Here is a 27,634-nt window from a genome sequence, read left to right on the forward strand (position 1 = left end):
TTCTTGCTTCCATTAATTTTGGGAATGGTTTCAGGAACTTTGTGAACTCTGTAAAGTTTCAGTGCCACTCAGCTTGAAGTGGGGGGGGTGGAGGGGGCGGGGGGGCTCTCCTCAGCTGCGTGTGGTTACTGCACCAATCAGAATAAACTCGAAGACGGAAGTGGGCCGTGACACCGTTTTCTTAGCGACCGAGAATTCGCTGCCGTGACCTCATCCGGTAGCTTTGGCGCAAGGGCTCTGCTACCCCCCCCCCTCCCCCCCCAAGCAAATTCGTCATTTGTGCGCCGACCACCTCCAATGTCACCCGTCTGAGCAGGCCATGGGAAAGGGCGGAAGGCTGTTTGGCTCACCGACCTTCCCCTCCCTCCCTGTCTCACTTAGTCAATTAGTTACACACCTGCCTCCGGCTCAGAAAGTTGTGGGTTTGAAACGCCAGCGCTCGAGTGCGTAATCCAGGCTGACACTCCCAGTGCCTTGTTAGAGGTGGCGTCCTCCAGGTGAGACGTCAAACCGAGGCCCCCGTCTGCCTGTTCAGGTGGGTATCGAATATCCCACGGCCGCTATTGGTAGACGAGCAGGAGGGGGGAGTGCTGCCCCGGGGCCGACTTTCCTCTCTCAACCAACGCCACCAAAATGCACATTAACTGGTGGTTGATCTCACTGCTGATTGTGGGGTGTTCCGAGGGCGGACTGGCCTACACAACAACAGCGACTGAGCTATCCTGTGAGGCGTTTTCACATGATAAGTGCAACTTAAATTCAATTAGATGGGCAAATGCCACCCTCAGGCTCTGTGCTCGCCATCTGTCCAGCGTTGGGCCGGACACTCCAGATTTACAGTGGGCTGTACAGGAATTTCTAAACTATAAACCAAACACCAAAAAGGTGTGTTTATTAAAATAAAATTCAATTTTCACCACAGTCTTACAGCGTGGCAGCGTTTCATACCAGAATGTTACAGCACAGTAGACCGTTTGGTTATATCCACAAGGTCCCAGAAAGATATATCCACAAGGTCCCACCCCCTGCCCTTTTAACATACCCTTTTGAAATGTTTACTTTTAAAATATTTATCCACTTCCAATTTAAGACCTGTTATGAATTCTGCCACTACCACTGTTTCTGGTCAGGCGTTCCAGGTCCTGACAACCTTTTTGGATAAAAAAACAAGATTCTCCTGGCCTGTCGCTTTGTTCTTTTGGTGGTGATCTTAAATTTATACTCTCTAGCCATCGACCAGTGGAAATAGCTTTTCCCAATTTACCTTATCAATGTCTCTCACAATTGTGAACACTTCTACAGTTCTCCTCTTAACCTTATCTGTATTATTGAAAAGAGCTCAAGTTGCTCTAGTCTTTCCTATAACTAAAGTATCTTATCCCCGGTACTAGCCTAGTAAATCTCTGCTGCACTCTCTACACGGTCTTCCTAAATTCAGGCACCCAATACTGGACACAATATTCTAACTGTGGACTAACCACTCTACTCTGTATTTAACCCGTGCTGTACCTGCCCTGGGAGAGTTTGATGGGACAGTGTAGAGGGAGCTTTACTCTGTATCTAACCCGTGCTGTACCTGCCCTGGGAGTGTTTGATGGGACAGTGTAGAGGGAGCTTTACTCTGTATTTAACCCGTGCTGTACCTGCCCTGGGAGTGTTTGATGGGACAGTGTAGAGGGAGCTTTACTCTGTATTTAACCTGTGCTGTACCTGCCCTGGGAGTGTTTGATGGGACAGTGTAGAGGGAGCTTTACTCTGTATTTAACCCGTGCTGTACCTGCCCTGGGAGTGTTTGACGGGACAGTGTAGAGGGAGCTTTACTCTGTATTTAACCCGTGCTGTACCTGCCCTGGGAGTGTTTGACGGGACAGTGTAGAGGGAGCTTTACTCTGTATCTAACCCTGTACCTGCCCTGGGAGTGTTTGACGGGACAGTGTAGAGGGAGCTTTACTCTGTATCGAACCCTGTACCTGCCCTGGGAGTGTTTGACGGGTCAGTGTAGAGGGAGCTTTACTCTGTATCTAACCTGTGCTGTGCCTGCCCTGGGAGTGTTTGACGGGACAGTGTAGAGGGAGCTTTACTCTGTATCTAACCCTGTACCTGCCCTGGGAGTGTTTGACGGGTCAGTGTAGAGGGAGCTTTACTCTGTATCTAACCCTGTACCTGCCCTGGGAGTGTTTGACGGGACAGTGTAGAGGGAGCTTTACTCTGTATCTAACCCTGTACCTGCCCTGGGAGTGTTTGACGGGTCAGTGTAGAGGGAGCTTTACTCTGTATCTAACCCGTGCTGTAGCTGCCCTGGGAGTGTTTAATGGGACAGTGTCGAGGGAGCTTTACTCTGTATCTAATCCGTGCTGTAGCTGCCCTGGGAGTGTTTGATGCTGACACTGGGAGCCTGAAATGGAAAGTGTTCCGTTCCCAGTACTGATATCCTTCACCTTGATGAACACACAACTGCTCAATAGAGGAGTTGTATAACTTTAAAAAAAAATTAACACTGTATCATTTTTATTTTAAGTCTGTGACCCTGTGAGTCATTTTTTAAAAAAATATAGTTTTACTAAGCAGAGAGTGGATTCTGAATCCTCCTGGGTCCCACTCAGCTTCTGGCCATCGGAGTCATAGATTCAATGATGATCAAATCACTTTTATCAATGTAGCACGGGGCACTTAACAGTAATTGTGTTAGGATTCGCATGGACGGGGGAGGGAGGGAGTAGTCTGCTGAATCCCACTTTTAACAAACTTGGTAGCTATAATTCTAAAAGAAATGGGGGAAAACAAAAAGTACTTCTATAAATAAATCTGAGTGAATCACTTTTTCTGGGGTAGTGACTGTAATTATGTCGATAAACATGGCAGCTATTCTGTACTATCGGCGTCCAGAAACAGCCATGAAGACAACATCCAGTTAATCTATTTCTGGGGCTAGATGTTGAGAGAGAAATGTTGACTCTACTCTCTTTCCAATAGTGCCATGGGATCTTTAACATCCTCTGCTCGTTGTCTCATCTGGGAGGCGGCACCTCTGACAATGCAGCACTCCCTTAGTCAGTTTTTAGATTATTGGCCCTGACGCGGGACTTGAACCTTCTGGCTCAGAAGTGAGATTTAGTTCGAACCAAGTCTTGAAATTAACTTATAAAATTAACACTAGTGCATGGTCAGTTGACGAATTAAAGTCATTTGTTTTAATATACAAGTTGGCCAAGCAGTTGAGAGAGAAATCGCAGAACCTCACTCCACAGCACCACCTGCTGGCCAGAGTCTGCCACTACGTCGTTACAGGCAACTGTTTACTTATGGGATTTCTATTCTAAATGTTGACATAAAGTGTGACCAAAAATCACGACAACAGGAAGTTGGCCAGCAACCGTGTGCATACATAAGATTTTTAATAACATATATGGATACGTTCATGCAAATCTGCCATCATCAGCATCCAAGCAGCGCCTCGTTTAGTGCAACACATCTCTGTCTGGAGACACCTTTTACAGCCTAAATTACACATCATTGCCTTCTGTACAATGTGCTTTGTTTTCTCCTCTTGTGTTCTTCTCCTCCACTGCATTTTCTAACCCTCACCCCCCTCTCTCTCCTCCCGTACGTGCTTACTCGTTCTGGGATACGGTTTCCCTATCCTCCAGTGCCTCACTCAACTAGGAATTCTCCCGCCTGGAAACCTGGACAGTGAGTGTCAACGGGCTACTCAACTGTGGAGGGCAGCACAGCTGAAACTGATCCGAGCACTTAATTTTCCAACAGGAGATCAGGAGCCGAACCCTGGCTGACTTTTTCCCCCTCTCTCCCTCCCTCGTGTAGATGGGCTGAGCCCTGTTGTAGCCTCCCCATAAATATCAGCTAACTCAGCACTGACCAGGGATTGGACTTGAGGCCGCCTGGCCTGTGTGGCTCAGGAACGTACAGGGGGTTTCGCATTTACCCATTCAGCCATCGGTGGCACAAACTCCTCTGTTATTTTACCCAACCGCAGCCAAACCATGTAGTAAAAAAATAGTAAAATAGAAAAGAAAGACTTGTATTCATGACGTCCCAAAGCATTTTACTTTTGAAGTGTAGTCACCGTTGTAATGTAGGAAACATGGCAGCCAAATTGTGCACAGCAAGATCCCACAGACCGCAGCATGATAATAACCAGATCATCCGTTTTAGTGACGTTGGTTGAGGGATAAATATTAGCCAGGGAGAAGTCTTTCTGCACTTCTTCAAAAATAGTGTTACGGGATCTTTTACATCCACTTGAGAGGGCAGATGGAGCCTCGGTTTGATATCTCGTCTGAAAGACGACACCTCCGACAGTGCAGCACTCCCTCAGTACTGGCACCGGGAGTGTCAGCCTGGATTTTATGCTTAAGTCACTGGAGTGGGAATATGAACTGGGTATTCTGCGGCGAGTGACTCACCTCCTGACTCCCCAAAGCCTTTCCACCATCTACAAGGCACAAGTCAGGAGTGTGATGGAATACTCTCCACGTTCCTGGATGAGTGCAGCTCCAACAACACTCAAGAAGCTCGACACCATCCAGGACAAAGCAGCCCACTTGATTGGCACCCCATCCACCACCCTAAACATTCACTCCCTTCACCACCGGCGCACAGTGGCTGCAGTGTGTACCATCCACAGGATGCACTGCAGCAACTCGCCAAGGCTTCTTCGACAGCACCTCCCAAACCCACGACCTCTACCACCTGGAAGGACAAGAGCAGCAGGCGCATGGGAACAACACCACCTGCACGTTCCCCTCCAAGTCACACACCATCCCGACTTGGAAATATATCGGCCGTTCCTTCATCGTCGCTGGGTCAAAATCCTGGAACTCCCTTCCTAACAGCACTGTGGGAGAACCTTCACCACAAGGACTGCAGCGGTTCAAGAAGGCGGCTCACCACCACCTTCTCAAGGGGCAATTAGGGATGGGCAATAAATGCCGGCCTCGCCAGCGACGCCCACATCCCATGAACGAATAAAAAAAATGAACCCACAACCTTCTGAGTTAGAGACAAGAGTGTAACAACACTGAGCCACAACTGAGGCTAATAATGATAGCTGTCTAAAGGTTCCTGGTGATTGGCTGCGATTTCCCAACAGTAGAGGAACAGACCACATGATATCACTAGCTCAGCGGGCTGATTGTTGTGAAGCCTCATTGCTAAAAAAAAAAATCTTTGGACTGCAACCTCTAATTAAAGAGGAGACATATCCCCATCCAGCAACAACTCGCCTTTATACAGTATCCCTCAGACTGCTTTACAAAGGGGGAAGGGGAGTGTAAGCGGGGAAAAGGGTTTGGGTGGGAGCCCAGTGCATGGACGAAGAGATGGGTTTTGAAAGAAGCTTTTGAAGGAGGAGAGAGAGGTAGCGAGGGAGAGTTGCAAAGAGCAGAGGTGGCAGTGCTCGAAATAATGGCCTCCCCAATGATGGAGCGGGGGACAAGCAATGAAACAGGACCTGAGGATGTGTGGCCGGGAAGATAGGTCGGAGTAGGTGACACGATGAGCATCTCCGTCATCTCCTCGGGACATCTCCGTCATTGGCTGCAGAAGAGCCCAGGATGAGCTCAAGCTCTAATAAGAAGTACTGCCCATTCAGCCCCTCGTTTGGTGACTATACTCCCGGTGCGGTATACTCCCAGTGGGGAATAGTCCTGGTGTGGTATACTCCCGGTGGGGAATACTCACGGTGCGGTATACTCCCGGTGGGGAATAGTCCCGGTGCGGTATACTCCCGGTGGGGAATACTCACGGTGCGGTATACTCCTGGTGGGGAATAGTCCTGGTATGGTATACTCCCGGTGGGAAATAGTCCCGGTGCGGTATACTCCCGGTGGGGAATAGTCCCGGTCCGGTATACTCCCGGTGGGGAATAGTCCCGGTGCGGTATACTCCCGGTGGGGAATAGTCCCGGTGCGGTGCACACCAGGTCCAGAATACTCCTAGTGGGGAATACTCCCGGTGCGGTATACTCCCAGTGCGGTATACTCCCGGTGGGGAATACTCCCGGTGGGGAATACTCCCGGTGCGGTATACTCCCGGTGGGGAATACTCCCGGTGGGGTATACTCCCGGTGGGGAATACTCCCGGTGCGGTGCACACCCGGTGCAGAATACTCCCAGTGGGGAATAGTCCCGGTGCGGTATACTCCCGATGGAGAATAGTCCCAGTGCGGTATACTCCCAGTGGGGAACAGTCCCGGTGCGGTATACTCCCGATGGGGAATAGTCCCAGTGCGGTATACTCCCAGTGGGGAGCAGTCCCGGTGCGGTATACTCCCAGTGGGGAACAGTCCCGGTGCGGTATACTCCCAGTGGGGAGCAGTCCCGGCGCGGTATACTCCCAGTGGGGACCAGTCCCGGTGCGGTATACTCCCAGTGGGGAGCAGTCCCAGTGCGATATACTCCCAGTGGGGAACAGTCCCGGCGCGGTATACTCCCAGTGGGGAACAGCCCCAGTGCGATATACTCCCAGTGGGGAACAGTCCCGGCGCGGTATACTCCCAGTGGGGAACAGTCCCGGTGCGGTATACTCCCAGTGGGGAACAGTCCCGGTGCGGTATACTCCCAGTGGGGAACAGTCCCAGTGCGGTATACTCCCAGTGGGGAACAGTCCCGGTGCGGTATACTCCCAGTGGGGAACAGTCCCGGTGCGGTATACTCCCAGTGGGGACCAGTCCCGGTGCGGTATACTCCCAGTGGGGAACAGTCCCGGTGCGGTATACTCCCAGTGGGGAACAGTCCCGGTGCGGTATACTCCCAGTGGGGAACAGTCCCGGCGCGGTATACTCCCAGTGGGGACCAGTCCCAGTGCGGTATACTCCCAGTGGGGAACAGTCCCGGTGCGGTATACTCCCAGTGGGGAACAGTCCCAGTGCGGTATACTCCCAGTGGGGAACAGTCCCGGTGCGGTATACTCCCAGTGGGGAGCAGTCCCAGTGCGGTATACTCCCAGTGGGGACCAGTCCCAGTGCGGTATACTCCCAGTGGGGAGCAGTCCCAGTGCGGTATACTCCCAGTGGGGACCAGTCCCAGTGCGGTATACTCCCAGTGGGGAACAGTCCCGGTGCGGTATACTCCCAGTGGGGAGCAGTCCCAGTGCGGTATACTCCCAGTGGGGAGCAGTCCCGGTGCGGTATACTCCCAGTGGGGACCAGTCCCAGTGCGGTATACTCCCAGTGGGGACCAGTCCCAGTGCGGTATACTCCCAGTGGGGAGCAGTCCCAGTGCGGTATACTCCCAGTGGGGAGCAGTCCCGGTGCGGTATACTCCCAGTGGGGAACAGTCCCAGTGCGGTATACTCCCAGTGGGGAGCAGTCCCGGTGCGGTATACTCCCAGTGGGGAGCAGTCCCGGTGCGGTATACTCCCAGTGGGGAGCAGTCCCGGTGCGGTATACTCCCAGTGGGGAGCAGTCCCGGTGCGGTATACTCCCAGTGGGGAGCAGTCCCGGTGCGGTATACTCCCAGTGGGGAGCAGTCCCGGTGCGGTATACTCCCAGTGGGGAGCAGTCCCAGTGCGGTATACTCCCAGTGGGGAGCAGTCCCGGTGCGGTATACTCCCAGTGGGGAGCAGTCCCAGTGCGGTATACTCCCAGTGGGGAGCAGTCCCAGTGCGGTATACTCCCAGTGGGGAGCAGTCCCGGTGCGGTATACTCCCAGTGGGGAACAGTCCCAGTGCGGTATACTCCCAGTGGGGAACAGTCCCGGCGCGGTATACTCCCAGTGGGGAGCAGTCCCGGTGCGGTATACTCCCAGTGGGGAACAGTCCCAGTGCGGTATACTCCCAGTGGGGACCAGTCCCAGTGCGGTATACTCCCAGTGTAGTAGGAACATGAAGATTCCATGTTCATTCCATGGTTTGTGTTGAGTTAGCTAATCCCATCTGGGGCTCCGTAATTACCCTTGGGTTAGGGAGGGGAGAAATCAGCCACGGGTCCTGCTCCAGAAAGCTGCCCGGTGATCCCTGCTGGAAAGTGTTATATGTGGTGTGTGTGTTTGTCAGATGAGGGTGGGATCAGACTTTGCGATGGTGCACTCCACAGTCCAGCTGCCTATCAACACTTACAGAAACTCCCATTTCTACACTGCCTTTCACCACCTCAGGACGTCCCAAAGCGCTTTACAACCAATGAAGTGCATTTGAAGTGTTCTCGCTGTTGTAAAGTAGGAAACGCGGCAGCCATTTTGTGCACAGCAAGATCCCACAAACAGCAACGAGATGCTTTGGTTGAGGGATAGATATTGGCCAGACCCCCCCCCCCCAAGGGAGAACTCCCCCCTGCTCCTCTTCGAAATAGTGGCCACGGGATCTTTTACATCCACCTGAGAGAGGGGCAGACGGGGCCTCGTCTGAAAGACGGCACCTCCGACCCTGCAGCGCTCCCTCAGTACTGCCTAGATTATGCGCTTGGTTAAGCATACGTTATCCGGCTGTACACGTACAGAAAAACCGCTTGGGTTATATACCAGAGCGTGGGTGGGTGGGTGTCACCCGTGGAACCTGTAACCCAGTGAGGAGTCGGGTACTTCAGGAGAGGAGGATAGAGAATGGGCACCCCAAAGTTGGCTTCACCGCAAGAGGAAGCCTTGGAATATGATAAACCGAAGGTTTAATAATGCCCATCAGTCTGCAATAATAAAATGCAACTGAATAATCTGGCCCTCGACCAGACTATGTGGTTATGGGAAAGCTGCCCCGAGGCCTGGGGACTTAACCAAGGCCTCAAAATATAAAATTTCAGTCTCATTGTCCTAAGCAGGATAAATGCTATAATTATTTTTTTTTGTTCCATCTCTTGTTCTATTTTTCCTCCCTGTGTCATGTGCCATTCCCAGCACGAACCCACGCTACAGCCAAGGAGGTTTCTAACCTGATAATCTGGTTTTTGAGTGACGTGTCTGGAAATTTCTAAAATTAAGTGGCAAATGGCTGGTTTCTCGATGAACTTTGATCGTTAATTAAAGTGAGCATCGGAACTCCAGCAATAATCCCACTCCCTTACTTCATCACTTTCCTGCCCCTGTCCAGATTCGGACTTGGTCGGAGGGAGGGCGGGGGGGGGGGGGGGGGTGGGATAGTTGCCAGCCCGACAATGGGAAGGGGAGGGGTGACGGGGGAATGGTGGAGGCCCCGGCGACCTCTGACCTTCAGCTTCCGGGGGGGGGGACTAAAATCAGGAGCTCAACCTACCTGGAAATGGAACAAACCACTGTATTGATTGAGGAACCTCGGTGAAGGGTCAAAACTCTTGACTCCATCGAGTTTGAAGCAAGGAGGAGATAAATCAGGAATAGACGTTCAAACTAGAAGGTGATTAGGAAATCCTTCACACAAAAGTGTAACCAATGTGTGTGCAATAGACTTCCAGATAGAGGAGTGAAGGCAAAAATCCTGGAAGCATTTAAGAAAGAATTGGATTCTGTAGGGTCTTTCTGGATGGATGAATTAAGAAGGACTGAATCGCCTTCCCCATCCATAACTATCTTGTGAAGTAGTGCTTAGATGATGCTAAGGTTGGGTTCAAAAAGCCAGTAGATTGTAGGGAGAAGACGGAAGTGAGAAATCCCATGGTTTTGAAGTCCTGAGGAAGAATGAGTTAAAGTTTAGGAGACAGTGTGATATCTTGATTTTGGCGCAGTACGGATGTAAGTAGAGGGATGAGTATGTGCTTGGAGAGGGTACAGCTCTGCACACTGTGGCGACCAAACTTTTCACCATCACCTAGAGGGTAATCAAGCTGAATAGCAACCTGTACGGAGTGCGTTTGGATTCTAATGTGAAAGTGCGCCATTCATTCCCACATTTATAAACCGTCACAACGTCACAGTCATTGCAAAAATGGAATTGTTTAAACTGTAAGCTGACAGGCAACGGTGTACAATTAGTTTAAGACCTTAAGGACACACAAGCCGCAGGGGAGAGCCCGCGCTGTAAACCTGGAAATGGCGGGCAGGAGGCAGAGGCGTTGCCTCATTGTTGGCCTCTCTGTCCTCGCAAGTCTCCCGATCACTTGTGCTGGCTTCGGTTGAAGGTGCATCCTCTGGCCGTATCGTTTTATTGGGGTAAGTGATTTTCCTTGCTGCAAGAAAGAAGGAACCTGCATTTATGTAGTGCCTTTGACGTCCTCAGGACACTCCAAAGTTGGCTTCACCGCCAATGAACTACTTTTGAAGTGTAGTCACCGTTGTCATGTAGGCAAACATGGCAAGCACGGCAAGGTCCCACGAATGAGATGAACGAGCAGTTAATCCGCCTCGGTGGTGTCGGGCATAATAACAAAGGGTCTTTGGAACCCCAGAGCCGGCTGTGATCACTGAAACTCTCTTGAGAACTTTCCAACCATCCTTCAGCTGGCACACCGATCAGGGAGATGCGGTGGTGCCCTGTCCAAGGTATCTTAGCTGATCTCAGCTGGGGCCGCAATAGGGGAGTGCTACAATTAACCTGCGTGTCCCTGGGGTCCCGCTCCTGATCCATCTCCAATGGCCCCTGCTCTGCGTGCGTGTGTGTGTGTGTGTGTGTGTGTAGGTGAGGGGTGAGCAAGACCCAGCTCAGCTGCAGTGTCCTCCCTGATCGAACAGACAGCTGACACGCGCTGCCGACTGGCACCTGAAGAGCGGCACCTTGAACAAGGCACCGGAGGGTGGTAGCAGCCAACGCACGGAGTCCTAGCGGGAGTTCTGTGCCCTTCGGGAGAGGAGGGGAGCAAAATATAAAGGCACACAATGAACAAAGCTGCGTTGTCTGTTAATCTTTCGACGTAGGCTGCGCTGGTGAATCAGGATCAGACACTCGAAACTGCTGAAGAATTCGACAAATAAATAAAAGTGTCACATGACACCGTATAGCACGGCCAAAAGCAACACCTCCTGGGCATTCAGCGAGTGTGTTAGTCACTGCTTCACATCTTCATAAACATTTTATGTGGCTGGCAATCGCTTAAGTGGGGCTAGACTTGGATTTTTAAATTACTAATTTGTTTGTTGTAGAATTAAATGTTATTTAAAGAAGCACTCTCATCCTATCACAGAGTATTTGGTCAAACTTGCATTTTTCTGCGGCTATGGAAGAGCTGCCTCTTTAATGCTATTTTGTGCTCATGTTGTGCATGAGTGACCCAACAATGTATTTTGATGTGTACATTGTTTTGTTGTGTGTTTTTTCTAAGCAAATGTGAAAAGCCTCTTTTCCCATTTCCTTTGTCGGCTGGTTAGGAGGGTTCTACATTAGGACAGTGTAGAGGAGCTTTACTCTGTATCTAATCGCTGCTGAGCTCAGAACGCAGCTGAATACTGGGCTAAGTGAATTGGATGCTAGACTGGATGGTTGGGTGTTGGTTTGGGTGGGTTGGAGGCTGAGCTGGGGGTGGGTTGCGTGCTGGGTGGGAGGCTGAGCTGGGTGGGAGGCTGAGCTGGGTGGGTTGCATGCTGGGTTGGAGGCTGAGCTGGGTGGGAGGCTGAGCTGGGTGGGAGGCTGAGCTGGGTGGGAGGCTGAGCTGGGTGGGAGGCTGAGCTGGGTGGGAGGCTGAGCTGGGTGGGAGGCTGAGCTGGGTGGGAGGCTGAGCTGGGTGGGAGGCTGAGCTGGGGGGGTTGCGTGCTGGGTTTGAGGCTGAGCTGGGTGCGTTGTGTGCTGGGTCGGAGGCTGAGCTGGGTGGGTTGGGTGCTGGGTTTGAGGCTGAGCTGGGTTTGAGGCTGAGCTGGGTTTGAGGCTGAGCTGGGTGGGTTGCGTGCTGGATTTGAGGCTGAGCTGGGGGGGAAGCTGAGCTGGGTTTGAGGCTGAGCTGGGGGGGAGGCTGAGCTGGGGGGGAGGCTGAGCTGGGGGGAAGGCTGAGCTGGGTGGGTTGCGTGCTGGGGGGGAGGCTGAGCTGGGGGGGAGGCTGAGCTGGGTTTGAGGCTGAGCTGGGGGGGTTGCGTGCTGGGTCGGAGGCTGAGCTGGGGGGGTTGCGTGCTGGGTTTGAGGCTGAGCTGGGGGGGAGGCTGAGCTGGGTGGGAGGCTGAGCTGGGTTTGAGGCTGAGCTGGGTGGGTTGTGTGCTGGGTCGGAGGCTGAGCTGGGTCGGAGGCTGAGCTGGGTGGGTTGTGTGCTGGATTTGATGCTGAGCTGGGTGGGTTGTGTGCTGGGTCGGAGGCTGAGCTGGGTTTGAGGCTGAGCTGGGTGGGTTGTGTGCTGGATTTGATGCTGAGCTGGGTGGGTTGTGTGCTGGGTCGGAGGCTGAGCTGGGTTTGAGGCTGAGCTGGGTGGGTTGTGTGCTGGGTTTGAGGCTGAGTTGGGTGGGTTGCGTGCTGGGTCGGAGGCTGAGCTGGGTGGGTTGCGTGCTGGGTTTGAGGCTGAGCTGGGTTTGAGGCTGAGCTGGGTGGGTTGTGTGCTGGGTTTGAGGCTGAGTTGGGTGGGTTGTGTGCTGGGTTTGAGGCTGAGCTGGGTGGGTTGCGTGCTGGGTTTGAGGCTGAGCTGGGTTTGAGGCTGAGCTGGGTGGGTTGTGTGCTGGGTTTGAGGCTGAGTTGGGTGGGTTGTGTGCTGGGTTTGAGGCTGAGCTGGGTGGGTTGTGTGCTGGGTTTGAGGCTGAGCTGGGTGGGTTGTGTGCTGGGTTTGAGGCTGAGTTGGGTGGGTTGCGTGCTGGGTTGGATGCTGAACTGTGAGTTGGCTGGTGGGCTCTGTGGGTTTAATGTTTGGGTGGGTGAGTAGGTTGGTTTTGGGCATGTGGTGTGAAACAGACTCCCTTTACGACACAGTTAAATCCTGAAGTAATTTTTCCAAGATATGTTCTGTTTGTTTTGGATTTCTATAACCTGCAGATGCGAGTTGCCAATTTGCAGGTCTCTATCCTACAGCCCAATGAATTATTCATTGCGTGACTCAGTGCAAACAGAAACAGATCTTGCACAAATGATTGGAGTCTTTCAATGTCTTGAGTGAAATCTGGCAATGGACTGACAGTTATAGTGGCAGAACACCAGATATGTGGGGAAGGTTTTCAACTTGGATCAGGAATTGTAAAGAATGGAGTTGAATCAGAGATGGATTTGTTTATTTGGATTCTATACAGTGGGAGTAAATAGGAAGAAGTTTGGTCCATTTGGATTCTATACAATGGGGGTGATTGGGAAGGAGTTTGATCCATTGGGATTCTGTACAATGGGAGTGAATGGGAAGGAGTTTGATCCATTTGGATTCTATACAATGGGGGTGAATGGGAAGGGGTTTGGTCCATTAGGATTCTGTACAATGGGAGTGAATGGGAAGGAGTTTGGTCCATTAGGATTCTGTACAATGGGAGTGAATGGGAAGGAGTTTGATCCATTTGGATTCTATACAATGGGGGTGATTGGGAAGGAGTTTGATCCATTGGGATTCTATACAATGGGGGTGAATGGGAAGGAGTTTGGTCCATTAGGATTCTGTACAATGGGAGTGAATGGGAAGGAGTTTGATCCATTGGGATTCTGTACAATGGGAGTGAATGGGAAGGAGTTTGATCCATTGGGATTCTGTACAATGGGAGGGATTGGGAAGGAGTTTGGTCCATTGGGATTCTATACAATGGGAGTGATTGGGAGGGAGTTTGATCCATTGGGATTCTATACAATGGGAGTGATTGGGAGGGAGTTTGATCCATTGGGATTCTATACAATGGGAGTGATTGGGAGGGAGTTTGATCCATTGGGATTCTATACAATGGGAGTGATTGGGAGGGAGTTTGATCCATTGGGATTCTATACAATGTGAGTGATTGGGAGGGAGTTTGATCCATTGGGATTCTATACAATGTGAGTGATTGGGAGGGAGTTTGGTCCAATGGGATTCTATATAATGGGAATGATTAGGAAGGTGTTTGATCCAATGGGATTCTATACAGTACGAGCAAATTGCTATAAGGATGCACGATCTGAGGTTAGTTGGAGGCTAATTGTTGTTGCTGAGGGAAATGTATCTAATTTGGCAGGTCTATAAATCTCTTGACCCACCCCTTGGTGGGAGTGGCCATACTTTGAGGTCCGAGAAAACAGCAGGAAACATCTTACTTTCTTTCTCGTTATTTAAAAATGCTACTTGTTCACTGGCGGGCTCCCAAACTGTCCAGTTGTAATTTGTTGCTGTTTCATGAATATGTTACGTGAGACAATCAGGGACAAGTGCGACACGGACTCTGCATATGTGACATTTGCAAGCGTGACTGACAGTACTATTAAATTATACGTAAACTGTCGTCATTTTCAACCTTTCCTACACTGGTCTCCCCCATTGTATCCCAGCCCAAGAGATGGGTGTCACTGAGGCCCAAACTAGTTTGCTGCTCGACTGTTGTGACGCAGAGCGTTAAGGACATAGATCCAGGCTTCACACAACACAATACTGGGCTTTGCTTTAGTCTAGGCATTGCCTGAAAGTTCAAGGCCTTTTAATGAAAATGTTTGAGAAACCCAAGGGCAGAGCCAAGGGAGATAATGCAGGACATGGCCAGAGTTGAGCAGAGTAGGAGAGAAGACGAGATATGTTTAAAAAGTTTGAGGATGGTGTATGTAAAGTGTCGGGAGAAAAAAAGAGAGGGAAATTCAGTGTTCCAGTTCGTGCAACTGGGAAGTGTTTCTTTCACCTGATCCGATTCTGTTGGAAATCCCGAGCTTGAAGTTTAAAAGGAAGTTTGCAGTAGTTTATCTGAGAAGGCTCCCTTACAAGGACACTTTTATTTTTTACCCCTGTCAATTTTGTGTTCATCAAGATAATGTATATTAGCCACAGGGAATGGGATTTTAGGAACCAAGCACTCCCAGGTTGTGTACTGTACAAGTTAAATACAGAGTAAAGCTCCCTCTACACTGTCCCATCAAACACTCCCAGGGGAGGTACAGCACGGGTTAGATACAGAGTAAAGCTCCCTCTACACTGTCCCGTCAAACACTCCCAGGTTGTGTACTGTACAAGTTAGATACAGAGTAAAGCTCCCTCTACACTGTCCCATCAAACACTCCCAGGTTGTGTACTGTACAAGTTAGATACAGAGTAAAGCTCCCTCTACACTGTCCCATCAAACACTCCCAGGTTGTGTACTGTACAAGTTAGATACAGAGTAAAGCTCCCACTACACTGTCCCATCAAACACTCCCAGGGCAGGTACAGCACGGGTTAGATACAGAGTAAAGCTCCCTCTACACTGTCCCATCAAACACTCCCAGGGCAGGTACAGCACGGGTTAGATACAGAGTAAAGCTCCCTCTACACTGTCCCATCAAACACTCCCAGGGCAGGTACAGCACGGGTTAGATACAGAGTAAAGCTCCCTCTACACTGTCCCATCAAACACTCCCAGGGCAGGTACAGCACGGGTTAGATCCAGAGTAAAGCTCCCTCTACACTGTCCCATCAAACACTCCCAGGGCAGGTACAGGGTTAGATACAGAGTAAAGCTCCCTCTACACTGTCCCATCAAACACTCCCAGGGCAGGTACAGCACTGTGGGAGAACCTTCACCACACGGACTGCAGCGGTTCAAGAAGGCGGCTCACCACCTCCACCACTTCAAGGGCAATTAGGGATGGGCAATAAATGCCGGCCACATCCCATGAACGAATAAGAACAAAGAAAACCTCTCCACACCGTCCCAACAATTTGCTTTAACCCAACATGATAAGGGTACTCCCTCCCGCACCAGTGTGACATTTATGCATGTTCCACACCAGATGGTAGCTCCTAAGATTGCCAATTAATACAGAATTGGGGGTAATTTTGTACTGTTGGGCCAAAGCCCAGCAGAAAGTTGTGTGGGGCTGTGCAAACTCACTTCTTGTAGGACACTCGCATCCATGGGATGGATTGAATGCAGGTCGAGTGAACTAGTGTATTTACACTGACCTAACTTGCACTTAACTCAATGTAAACACTCTTCCTTTGAAATGCTATTCACTTAGACTGGGACTTCAAGCCTTCAAAAGATAAGATCTTCGCACAGGCTTATCTGGGAGTCATCACTCGATTGCGATGGGAAATGTTTGATGTGTTGGAGTCGGGATCAGTGGTAGTCATTGCCTCAAGTGATGCAGCGTTTGCTCTCTATTCCTACACTGACTGAATCTAAAAGAGTTCGTTTCAGTTCATCTACATGAAACAGATTCAGGATGACAGTTCTGTTTGTGATGAATACAGTCAGTATAAGGTTACAGAATTCACTACCTGCTGTTCACTATGATGTGGAGATGCCGGTGATGGACTGGGGTTGACAAATGTAAGGAATCTTACAACACCAGGTTATAGTCCAACTGTTTTATTTGAAAATCACAAGCTTTCGGAGGCTTTCTCCTTCATCAGGTGAGCGAGTGTGGGATTCCATGGAAGGTGACAACGGGCAGTTGGAAAGATTATCTGTAATCACCAGGTATTGTTCTCTGACTACAAATGCGATAACCTTTTTATGGGATCTTGCTGTGTGCAAATTGGCTGCCGCGTTTCCTACATTGCAACAGTGACTACACTTCAAAAGTACTTCATTGGCAGTGAAGCACATAAGATATACATGAAATATATATATTGAAACATATAAGATCCTGAGGGGACTTGAAGGGGTGGATGCTGAGAGGATGTTTCCCCTTGTGGGAGAGACTAGAACTGGGGGACACAGTTTAAAAAGAAGGGGTCGCCCATTTAAGACGGAGATGAGGAGAAATTTTTTCTCTCAGAGGGTTGTGAGTCTGTGGAACTCCCTTCCCCAGAGAGCGGTGGAGGCAGGGCCATTGAGTATTTTTAAAGCTGAGTTAGATAGATTCCTGATTAACAAGGGAGTCAAAGGTTATAGTAGGCAGACGGGAAAGTAGGGTTGAGGTCACAATCAGATCAGCCAGGATCTTATCAAAGGATGCACTGCAGCAACTCGCCAAGGCTTCTTCGACAGCACCTCCCAAACCCGCGACCTCTACCACCTAGAAGGACAAGAGCAGCAGGCGCATGGGAACAACACCACCTGCACGTCCCCCTCCAAGTCACACACCATCCCGACTTGGAAATATATCGCCGTTCCTTCATCGTCGCTGGGTCAAAATCCTGGAACTCCCTTCCTAACAGCACTGTGGGAGAACCGTCACCACACGGACTGCAGCGGTTCAAGAAGGCGGCTCACCGCCACCTTCTCAAGGGGCAATTAGGGATGGGCAATAAATGCCGGCCTCGCCCAGCGAAGCCCACATCCCATGAACGCATAAAAAAAAATGGGAGAGCAGGCTCGAGGGGCCGAATGGCCCCTCCTGCTCTTAATTCATATGTTCGTAAAGCGCTTCGGCATGTCCTGAGGTCGTGAAAGGTTCTGTATAAATTCAAATCTTTTTTTTTTCTTTATGGTGAATCGGCATCCTGTTTTACATCTCTCCCAATTTTACCACAAGTGGTGATTGAGAGAGAGAGACTGTAATACCATTTAAAAGGGAATTGGAAAAGTATTTGAAAGGGAAGGATACAGGGAAATCGAATTGGAGTAGAGAGCCCCAGTTTAAGAGTTAGCACCAGTACAGGCGCGTTGGGCTGAAGGGCCTCCTTCTGTGCCGTTATTTCAATGAACCTCGCACCTTCCTGATACTTACGACTCAGTACCATGCAGGGCGTTGCGTTTACCCACCGAGCCAAGTTTTCACTGTTCTTTCGTTCTTCAAATGGGTGCCACTTCAAAAGTAATCCATGAATGTGAAGTGCTTTGGGGCGCCCTGAGGGCATGTTAAAACGCTCGATAAATGCGAATTCTCCTTTCGTTATTCCCTCCTCCAGGACTAACGATATTTCAGTCATGGCAAACCCAATTCTTTTATGAAGTGGTCCCAGCTTTTCCCATCACGAGTTCCTGCGCCCCGTTCTTTCCAGACAGTTTCTTTCCGTGGACGAGGCTAAATTCCAATGGGCAGCAGCGAAAATCTTGTGGAAAAATCCCTGGGCAACTAGAAACGCTGATGTTTATCTGTTTTTCAAGGAACTGTTTGCGTGGGTGCACCGTAAAACCCGCGGAGGACAGGAAGCCTTTAGTGTGTGGAAATGTATGCAATTTACCCGACCAAAAATACATACAAGCAGTGAGGGAAAGTACACAGCAGGAGTAAGCAGAACGTTTATATATCTATGTAAAAGAAAACAGGAAGCAGAATCCTGAAGAGTGCACTCCTCACAGACTCAAAAATAGCTCCGGTCCCGTGTTTAATTTGCGAAGTGCAAATAGAGATCCCGAGAGACGAGCAGCACAGCAAGAATATTCAAAGGGGCCATTGCGCACGGTTGAGGTTTCGATGACAGCTCTGAGGGGCACTGCGTCCTTTCAATTCTAGGCGTGTTGGAACGCGAGCCGGACTGATGGGCCTTCTCTCTCTCTTGCTGCCGGCTGTAAGTATCCCCCGTGAAGCCTGGTACCTACACATGTGAACAAAAACTGCACATAGTTTGGAGATACTGCCCAGATGGTCGGCCAGTGCGAGAAATGAAAATGTCACAGTGGCGCACTGGGGGCTGCAACTTTGAGGTTGGAGTTAAGACGCTTTTATTGGAGGAGGGAATAACGAAAGGAGAATTCGCATTTATCGAGCGTTTTAACATGCCCTCAGGGCGCCCCAAAGCACTTCACATTCATGGATTACTTTTGAAGTGGAATCATTGTTATGTGGGCAAAAGTGACATCCGATGGCCTGGGATTCACTGCCTGAAAGGGCGGTGGAAGCAGGTTCAATAGTAACTCTCGAAAGGGAATTGGAGAAATACTTGAAAAGGAAATATTTGCAGGGCTAATGGGGAAAGAGGAATGGGACTAATTGGATAGCAAGAGCCGGCAGAGGCACGATGGGCAGAATGGCCTCCTATGTGCTGTATGATTCTATAATTTGTGCAGTAATGTCCGGCAAACAGTACAAGAGGTAACTAACCAATCTGTGGTTTTGGTCGAGGGGAGGAATATTGACCAGTGCATTAGGAGAATTCCCTGCTCCTTTTCAGAACGGTGCCATGGAATCTTTTACAGATCGGGCTTCGGTTTAACATCTCATCCAAAAGATGGAGGGGTAATTTCTCATTCACACCACCCAGGCTCGTAACCTGGCAGAGCGGGTGACTCGCCTGTTGTAGAACCCACCCGATTTTCATTCCGTCGAATGGGCTGTAGAACGTTCTGCCGTCCACTCCGGCAGATTACAGCGCAGACGGTGAGGATGAAAATCCACCCTGGAACCTCCCAACACTATGGCACTTCCTCAGCACTGCACTAGAGTGTTCGCCTAGATTATACTCTCAAATCCTGAATTAGGGGCTTGAACCTACAACTTCTATGACTCGGAATCAATAGTCCTACCAACAGAGCCAAGCTGCCGCTAGCAGGAGCTTTACTCTGCATCAAAACTGAGCGATACTTGATTTGGGAGTTCTTGATGAGGAGCTTTATTCTGTGTCGACCCGTATTATGCCTGGGAGTGCCGTTGCTGAAATTTGGGATAACCTGCCATGCCCCAGCACTAACATCCCTCACTTTGACAAGCGGGACCTCACCATCTGAAATAAAAAGAAGGACAATACTGACCCTTCCACATCATCACCCAGGTCCATTTTACAGCATGCATGGCAGAGGTGAAATCGCACAGTCACGTCTCAGTTCCCTCCCCCGGCAAGTTAGATTTAGAACAATAATAAACATGTTCCAATATTAAAAGAATTGCACTTTAGTCATTGGTATGTTTGGGGAGTGAGGATTGTCACCCGTAATGTGTATTGCGCTGACATGAATGAACACTGATGATTATGCGCCTTGTCTTGGGGGTTGGCAAGTCAAGCGTGTTGGCATGGGAGTTACTGATGGTGACATGTGTTGACGTGAGAAGGGATTATTGCCAATGGCTTGTGTTGGAGTGGCTGGGTTATTATTGGTAATGTCCTGGCTGGGTACGTTGTCACTGGGGACGTATGCTGGCTATGTGGGTTATTATTGGGATATGTGTTGAGTGAATGGGTTATTCGTGAGAGTACGTGTCAGGTGAGTGGGCTGTTATTGGGGACGTGTGTTAGATTGGTTGTAATTGGTGATCTGCGTTGGATGGGTCGTTTATTATTGGGAATGCATGTTGGGGTATCTAGGTTATCTGAAAGTGTTTTGGGATGGAAAGTTTAGTTTTTTTTTATTCGTTCATGGGATGTGGGCGTCGCTGGCGAGGCCGGCATTTATTGCCCATCCCTAATTGCCCTTGAGAAGGTGGTGGTGAGCCGCCTTCTTGAACCGCTGCAGTCCGTGTGGTGAAGGTTCTCCCACAGTGCTGTTAGGAAGGGAGTTCCAGGATTTTGACCCAGCGACGATGAAGGAACGGCCGATATATTTCCAAGTCGGGATGGTGTGTGACTTGGAGGGGAACGTGCAGGTGGTGTTGTTCCCATGCGCCTGCTGCTCTTGTCCTTCTAGGTGGTAGAGGTCGCGGGTTTGGGAGGTGCTGTCGAAGAAGCCTTGGCGAGTTGCTGCAGTGCATCCTGTGGATGATACACACTGCAGCCACAGTGCGCTGGTGGTAAAGGGAGTGAATGTTTAGGGTGGTGGATGGGGTGCCAATCAAGCGGGCTGCTTTGTCCTGGATGGTGTCGAGCTTCTTGAGTGTTGTTGGAGCTGCACTCATCCAGGCAAGTGGAGAGTATTCCATCACACTCCTGACTTGTGCCTTGTAGATGGTGGAAAGGCTATGGGGAGTCAGGAGGTGAGTCACTCGCCGCAGAATACCCAGCCTCTGACCTGCTCTTGTAGCCACAGTATTTATATGGCTGGTCCAGTTAGGTTTCTGGTCAATGGTGACCCCCAGGATGTTGATGGTGGGGGATTCGGCGATGGTAATGCCGTTGAATGTCAAGGAGAGGTGGTTAGACTCTCTCTTGTTGGAGATGGTCATTGCCTGGCACTTGTCTGGCGCGAATGTTACTTGCCACTTATGAGCCCAAGCCTGGATGTTGTCCAGGTCTTGCTGCATGCGGGCTCGGACTGCTTCATTATTTGAGGGGTCGCGAATGGAACTGAACACTGTGCAATCATCAGCAAACATCCCCACTTCTGACCTTATGATGGAGGGAAGGTCATTGATGAAGCAGCTGAAGATGGTTGGGCCTATTATTGGGGACTTGTGTTTCAGTACAGATGATTCACTTACCCAACATACATTCCTGAACAATAACCCACCCACCCCAAAACACATCTCCAATAGTGACCCACCCTCACGAACACAATAATAACCCACCCACCCCAACACACATCTCCAATAGTGACCCACCCTCACTAACACAATAATAACCCACCCACCCCAACACACATCTCCAATAGTGACCCACCCTCACTAACACAATAATAACCCACCCACCCCAACACACATCTCCAATAGTGACCCACCCTCACTAACACAATAATAACCCACCCGCCCCAACACACATCTCCAATAGTGACCCACCCTCACTAACACAATAATAACCCACCCACCCCAACACACATATCCAATAGTGACCCACCCTCACTAACACAATAATAACCCACCCGCCCCAACACACATCCCCAATAGTGACCCACCCTCACTAACACAATAATAACCCACCCACCCCAACACACATCTCCAATAGTGACCCACCCTCACTAACACAATAATAACCCACCCGCCCCAAAACACATCTCCAATAGTGACCCACCCTCACTAACACAATAATAACCCACCCGCCCCAACACACATCTCCAATAGTGACCCACCCTCACTAACACAATAATAACCCACCCACCCCAACACACATCCCCAATAGTGACCCACCCTCACTAACACAATAATAACCCACCCACCCCAACACACATCCCCAATAGTGACCCACCCTCACTAACACAATAATAACCCACCCACCCCAACACACATCTCCAATAGTGACCCACCCTCACTAACACAATAATAACCCACCCGCCCCAACACACATCTCCAATAGTGACCCAACCACCCAAGACACGTCCTCAATTATAAGCCGTCCATACTAACACACATCCCCATTAATAGCCCACCCACACTAACACGCATCCACAATAGTAACCTACCTGCAGTAATGCGTCTCCAATGATAAACCACCCACCCAACGCAAGTCCTCAATAATAACCCGCCCATACTAACACAGATCTGCATTAATAACCCACCCATACTAACACACGTCCCTAGTAATAACCCCCACCCTAACACAAGTTCCCAGTAATAACTCACCCACACTAACATGGGTCTCCTGTAATAGTGTACCCACACTAGCAGTATGCTCAGTAATAACCCACCAACACTAACACTACCCCCAGTAATTACCCATCAAAACTAACATATGTCCCCAATAATGAAAATGGGAAGATAATGGGAGATCAATTAACAAATGCAGCCAGAAGACAGGGGAGATTTTCATCCCATCAGTCTTGGCTGGATTAAATCACAGGCACCAGAGTTTGAAAGGACAGTATCTAATGCCCTCCAACACAGTACTGTAGAGAGAGTAGACCTCTGTGGCATCTCTACAGTTTACCTTTAAACTCGGCGCAGAGGTGAATGTTTCTTTATTTACCAACGTTTATTTAGGGGAATGCACACAGTGTCCTCACCGACCGTGCAGAGATCCTAAACTGACTAGGGTCAGGCCTGGTGTCAAGCACAATACTGAGTCTGTCGTGTTTTGGCACCGTGGATGTGGGCAGGTCATTCTGCCAACTGGAAATCCTGCCCGTCAGCTCATCTCCAAACTGACATATCTAGCCCCAGGATCACAGAGGGTGCCATTTTTTAACACGGAGACTCCCGAGTATCTCATTCGAGTCTGGGCATCCTGGCCATCTCGCAGTTCTTAAAACCACCGTCCGAGCATCCACTCCTTTAGCGTGACTGAACCTGGCTGCGTGTGGGAGGAGGTTTGGAGTGCCGACTTTGAATGGCCCTTTTAGCACCAGAGCAGAGCCCCACAGTCCACAACACAAATACATTTCATTTAATTAGGCAGCGCCTCCCTTTTCCTCTCCAGAAGCGTTGAACTTCTTGCCTTGACCGCAGAATGCATCACAGCTGAGTTGGATTCTGTCTTCACCTGATAGAAGACATTTTAGGAACACAGGAACAGGAGGGAGGCCATTCAGCCCCTCGAGCCTGTTGCGCCATTCAATGAGATCATGGCTGATCTGTATCCTAACTCCATCCACCCCACCTTGGCTCCATGTCCCTTAATACCCTTGGCTAACAAAAAATCTATCGATCTCAGGTTTAAAATGGTAAATGGAGCTAGCATCTACTGCTTCTTGTGGGAGAGAGTTCCCCACTTCTACCACCCTTTGTGTGAAGAAGTGTTTCCTAACTTCTGAATGGCCTGGCTCTGATTTTAAGGTTCTGTCCCCTTGTCCTGGACTCCCCCCACCAGCGGGAAAAGTTTCGCACTATCTACCCTATCAGTTTTGGGATCCAGTACACGAGTAATTTGAGACATGACCTGTGGTCAGTGTTAACAGGCTCGGGAGGAAGAGGTGACTTTGGACCTATGGTTCCCAAAGCTCTCCACCACTGGGGGTTTCCCTCGTCTCATTTCTGGGTCTGTTGTAGACCAATTAACGGAGATTGATTAGTCAACGACTCCATTATCAGTGTATCAGGTGACTACCAGGATGGTAGAAGACGGACTAGATGGACCTTGATCATTTATCGTCTAGCAATTCCGACGTTCCTGCATCCATGTGCGCTTTCAGCAGGAGGAGTCGTTGGCTCAGAATCTGGGATGGAGATCGTAGAATCGTAGAAACACCGTTTCCCGCGTTAAAACAGTGACCACACTTCAAAACTCCTTCATTGGGTGTAAAGCGCTTTGGGACGTCCTGAGGTCGTGAAAGGCGCTATATAAATGCAAGTGATTCTTTTCTTTCTGGTGGGGGGAGTCCAGAACAAAGGGGGCATAACCTTAAAATCAGAGCCAGGCCGTTCAGGGGCGGTATCAGAAAGCACATTTTCACACAAGGGGGAGTGGAAATCTGGAACTCTCTCCCCCAAACAGACTATTGAGGCTGGGGGGTCAATTGAAAATGTCAGAACTGAGATTGATAGATTTTGTTAGGCTAAGGATATTAAGGGTTATGGAACCAAGGCAGGTAGATGGAGTTAAGATACAGATCAGCCACGATATAATTGAATGATGGAAACAGGCTCGAGGGGCTGAATGGCCTCCTCCTGTTCGTGGAGGTGGCGGGGAGGAAGGGAGAGAAAAATTGACAATGAATAGACAGCGTCCCTTAATTTAAAATCCTTTTTGCACAGTTCAAACACTGCCCGATATTTTAAATAGGAATTTCACTGCTGGTTTGGTTGGGAATGGGTTAACGGATTCACTGAATCCTGACTCAGTGATGTCACTGAGCACCGTGCATCCCACTCCCATTCGGCACAGCTGCAGTAAAGATCCCATCTGGCAGCCTCCAGAGGCTCGGAAGTGCGTTGGGAACCGTGCCAAAGGTGTGCTTGAGAGTGAATGAGCTCATACAAGTCAAATGCCTGACCATATACAGCACGCTCGGGGTAAAGGCTGACAATTCCCTCACGTCCAGTCCTACCCAGCTTGTGTATGTTCCCACCCCGCCGAGTTTACGGTGACAATAGTATGACCTTCATCATCAGGTCCATATGGGACGATTGTCTGCACTGTCATTTCTCAACTTCCACGTTGGTTCCTGGTAATTTTCTTGTCTGCGCACCGACACGTCTGTGGGCTCTGAGTACGTGTACACGATAGGTACCGTGCGCCTATGTAGGATTGTGTGTGTGTGTGTATACGTGCATGTCTGTTTTTGCATTTGCGGTGTCTGTGTATTTGCATGTGTCTGTGTGTGTGCAGGTGCGTGCGTACGTCTGTGTGTGTGTGCCTGTGTGCATTTACGTGTGTCTGTGTATTTGCATGTGTAGGTGCATTTACGTGTGTATGTGCGTGTGAGTGTGTGCGTGTGTCTGTGTGCATTTACGTGTGTCTGTGTATTTGCATGTGTAGGTGCATTTACGTGTGTATGTGCGTGTGAGTGTGTGCGTGTGTCTGTGTGCATTTACGTGTGTCTGTGTATTTGCATGTGTAGGTGCATTTACGTGTGTATGTGCGTGTGAGTGTGTGCGTGTGTCTGTGTGCATTTACGTGTGTCTGTGTATTTGCATGTGTAGGTGCATTTACGTGTGTATGTGCGTGTGAGTGTGTGTGTGTGTCTGTGTGCATTTACGTGTGTCTGTGTATTTGCATGTGTAGGTGCATTTACGTGTGTATGTGCGTGTGAGTGTGTGCGTGTGTCTGTGTGCATTTGCGTGTGCGCCTATGCAAACAGATTGTATTTGATGGGCTTTTACTGACGGGTGGTGGCTCAGTGGGTAAAGGCACAAGTTATTTCATTAGTAGTCAATAGAAAGGAGACTTTTCATCCTGCTGCTTGGAGCTGAATTTAAGAACCTAAAAAAAAAATGAAACATGAGAAAAGGCCATTCAGCCCATCGAAGCTCATCCCTCTAGTGCACCACCCTCCCATCGAAGCTCATCCCTCCAGTGCACCACCCTCCCATCGATACTCATCCCTCTAGTGCACTAACCCTCCCATCGATACTCATCCCTCTAGTGCACCACCCTCCCATCGATACTCATCCCTCTAGTGCACTAACCCTCCCATCGATACTCATCCCTCTAGTGCACCACCCTCCCATCGATACTCATCCCTCTAGTGCACTAACCCTCCCATCGATACTCATCCCTCTAGTGCACCACCCTCCCATCGATACTCATCCCTCTAGTGCACCACCCTCCCATCGATACTCATCCCTCTAGTGCACTAACCCTCCCATCGAAGCTCATCCCTCTAGTGCACCACCCTCCCATCGATACTCATCCCTCTAGTGCACCACCCTCCCATCGATACTCATCCCTCTAGTGCACTAACCCTCCCATCGATACTCATCCCTCTAGTGCACGAACCCTCCCATCGAAGCTCATCCCTCTAGTGCACTAACCCTCCCATCGATACTCATCCCTCTAGTGCACTAACCCTCCCATCGATACTCATCCCTCTAGTGCACTAACCCTCCCATCGATACTCATCCCTCTAGTGCACGAACCCTCCCATCGAAGCTCATCCCTCTAGTGCACCACCCCTCCCATCGATACTCATCCCTCTAGTGCACTAACCCTCCCATCGATACTCATCCCTCTAGTGCACTAACCCTCCCATCGAAGCTCATCCCTCTAGTGCACTAACCCTCCCATCGATACTCATCCCTCTAGTGCACTAACCCTCCCATCGAAGCTCATCCCTCTAGTGCACCACCCCTCCCATCGATACTCATCCCTCTAGTGCACGAACCCTCCCATCGATACTCATCCCTCTAGTGCACGAACCCTCCCATCGATACTCATCCCTCTAGTGCACTAACCCTCCCATCGATACTCATCCCTCTAGTGCACTAACCCTCCCATCGATACTCATCCCTCTAGTGCACGAACCCTCCCATCGATACTCATCCCTCTAGTGCACTAACCCTCCCATCGATACTCATCCCTCTAGTGCACTAACCCTCCCATCGAAGCTCATCCCTCCAGTGCACTAACCCTCCCATCGATACTCATCCCTCTAGTGCACTAACCCTCCCATCGATACTCATCCCTCTAGTGCACCACCCCTCCCATCGATACTCATCCCTCTAGTGCACTAACCCTCCCATCGAAGCTCATCCCTCTAGTGCACTAACCCTCCCATCGATACTCATCCCTCTAGTGCACTAACCCTCCCATCGATACTCATCCCTCTAGAGCACTAACCCTCCCATCGATACTCATCCCTCTAGTGCACTAACCCTCCCATCGATACTCATCCCTCTAGTGCACCACCCCTCCCATCGATACTCATCCCTCTAGTGCACTAACCCTCCCATCGATACTCATCCCTCTAGTGCACTAACCCTCCCATCGATACTCATCCCTCTAGTGCACCACCCCTCCCATCGATACTCATCCCTCTAGTGCACTAACCCTCCCATCGATACTCATCCCTCTAGTGCACGAACCCTCCCATCGATACTCATCCCTCTAGTGCACCACCCCTCCCATCGATACTCATCCCTCTAGTGCACCACCCCTCCCATCGATACTCATCCCTCTAGTGCACTAACCCTCCCATCGATACTCATCCCTCTAGTGCACTAACCCTCCCATCGATACTCATCCCTCTAGTGCACTAACCCTCCCATCGATACTCATCCCTCTAGTGCACTAACCCTCCCATCGATACTCATCCCTCTAGTGCACTAACCCTCCCATCGATACTCATCCCTCTAGTGCACGAACCCTCCCATCGATACTCATCCCTCTAGTGCACCACCCCTCCCATCGATACTCATCCCTCTAGTGCACCACCCCTCCCATCGATACTCATCCCTCTAGTGCACTAACCCTCCCATCGATACTCATCCCTCTAGTGCACTAACCCTCCCATCGATACTCATCCCTCTAGTGCACTAACCCTCCCATCGATACTCATCCCTCTAGTGCACTAACCCTCCCATCGATACTCATCCCTCTAGTGCACTAACCCTCCCATCGATACTCATCCCTCTAGTGCACTAACCCTCCCATCGATACTCATCCCTCTAGTGC

At 50.1% G+C, this 27,634-nt stretch overlaps 1 protein-coding gene across 1 annotated transcript in view; it reads left to right on the plus strand.

The window, feature by feature from the left end:
* LOC137306334 (latent-transforming growth factor beta-binding protein 3-like) overlaps positions 1 to 27,634 on the plus strand; it is a 160,959-nt gene that overhangs the window by 1,929 nt on the left and 131,396 nt on the right. The window lies entirely within an intron of this gene.

This window comes from Heptranchias perlo, chromosome 43, assembly GCF_035084215.1.
Source record: "Heptranchias perlo isolate sHepPer1 chromosome 43, sHepPer1.hap1, whole genome shotgun sequence".
Taxonomy (NCBI): domain Eukaryota; kingdom Metazoa; phylum Chordata; class Chondrichthyes; order Hexanchiformes; family Hexanchidae; genus Heptranchias; species Heptranchias perlo.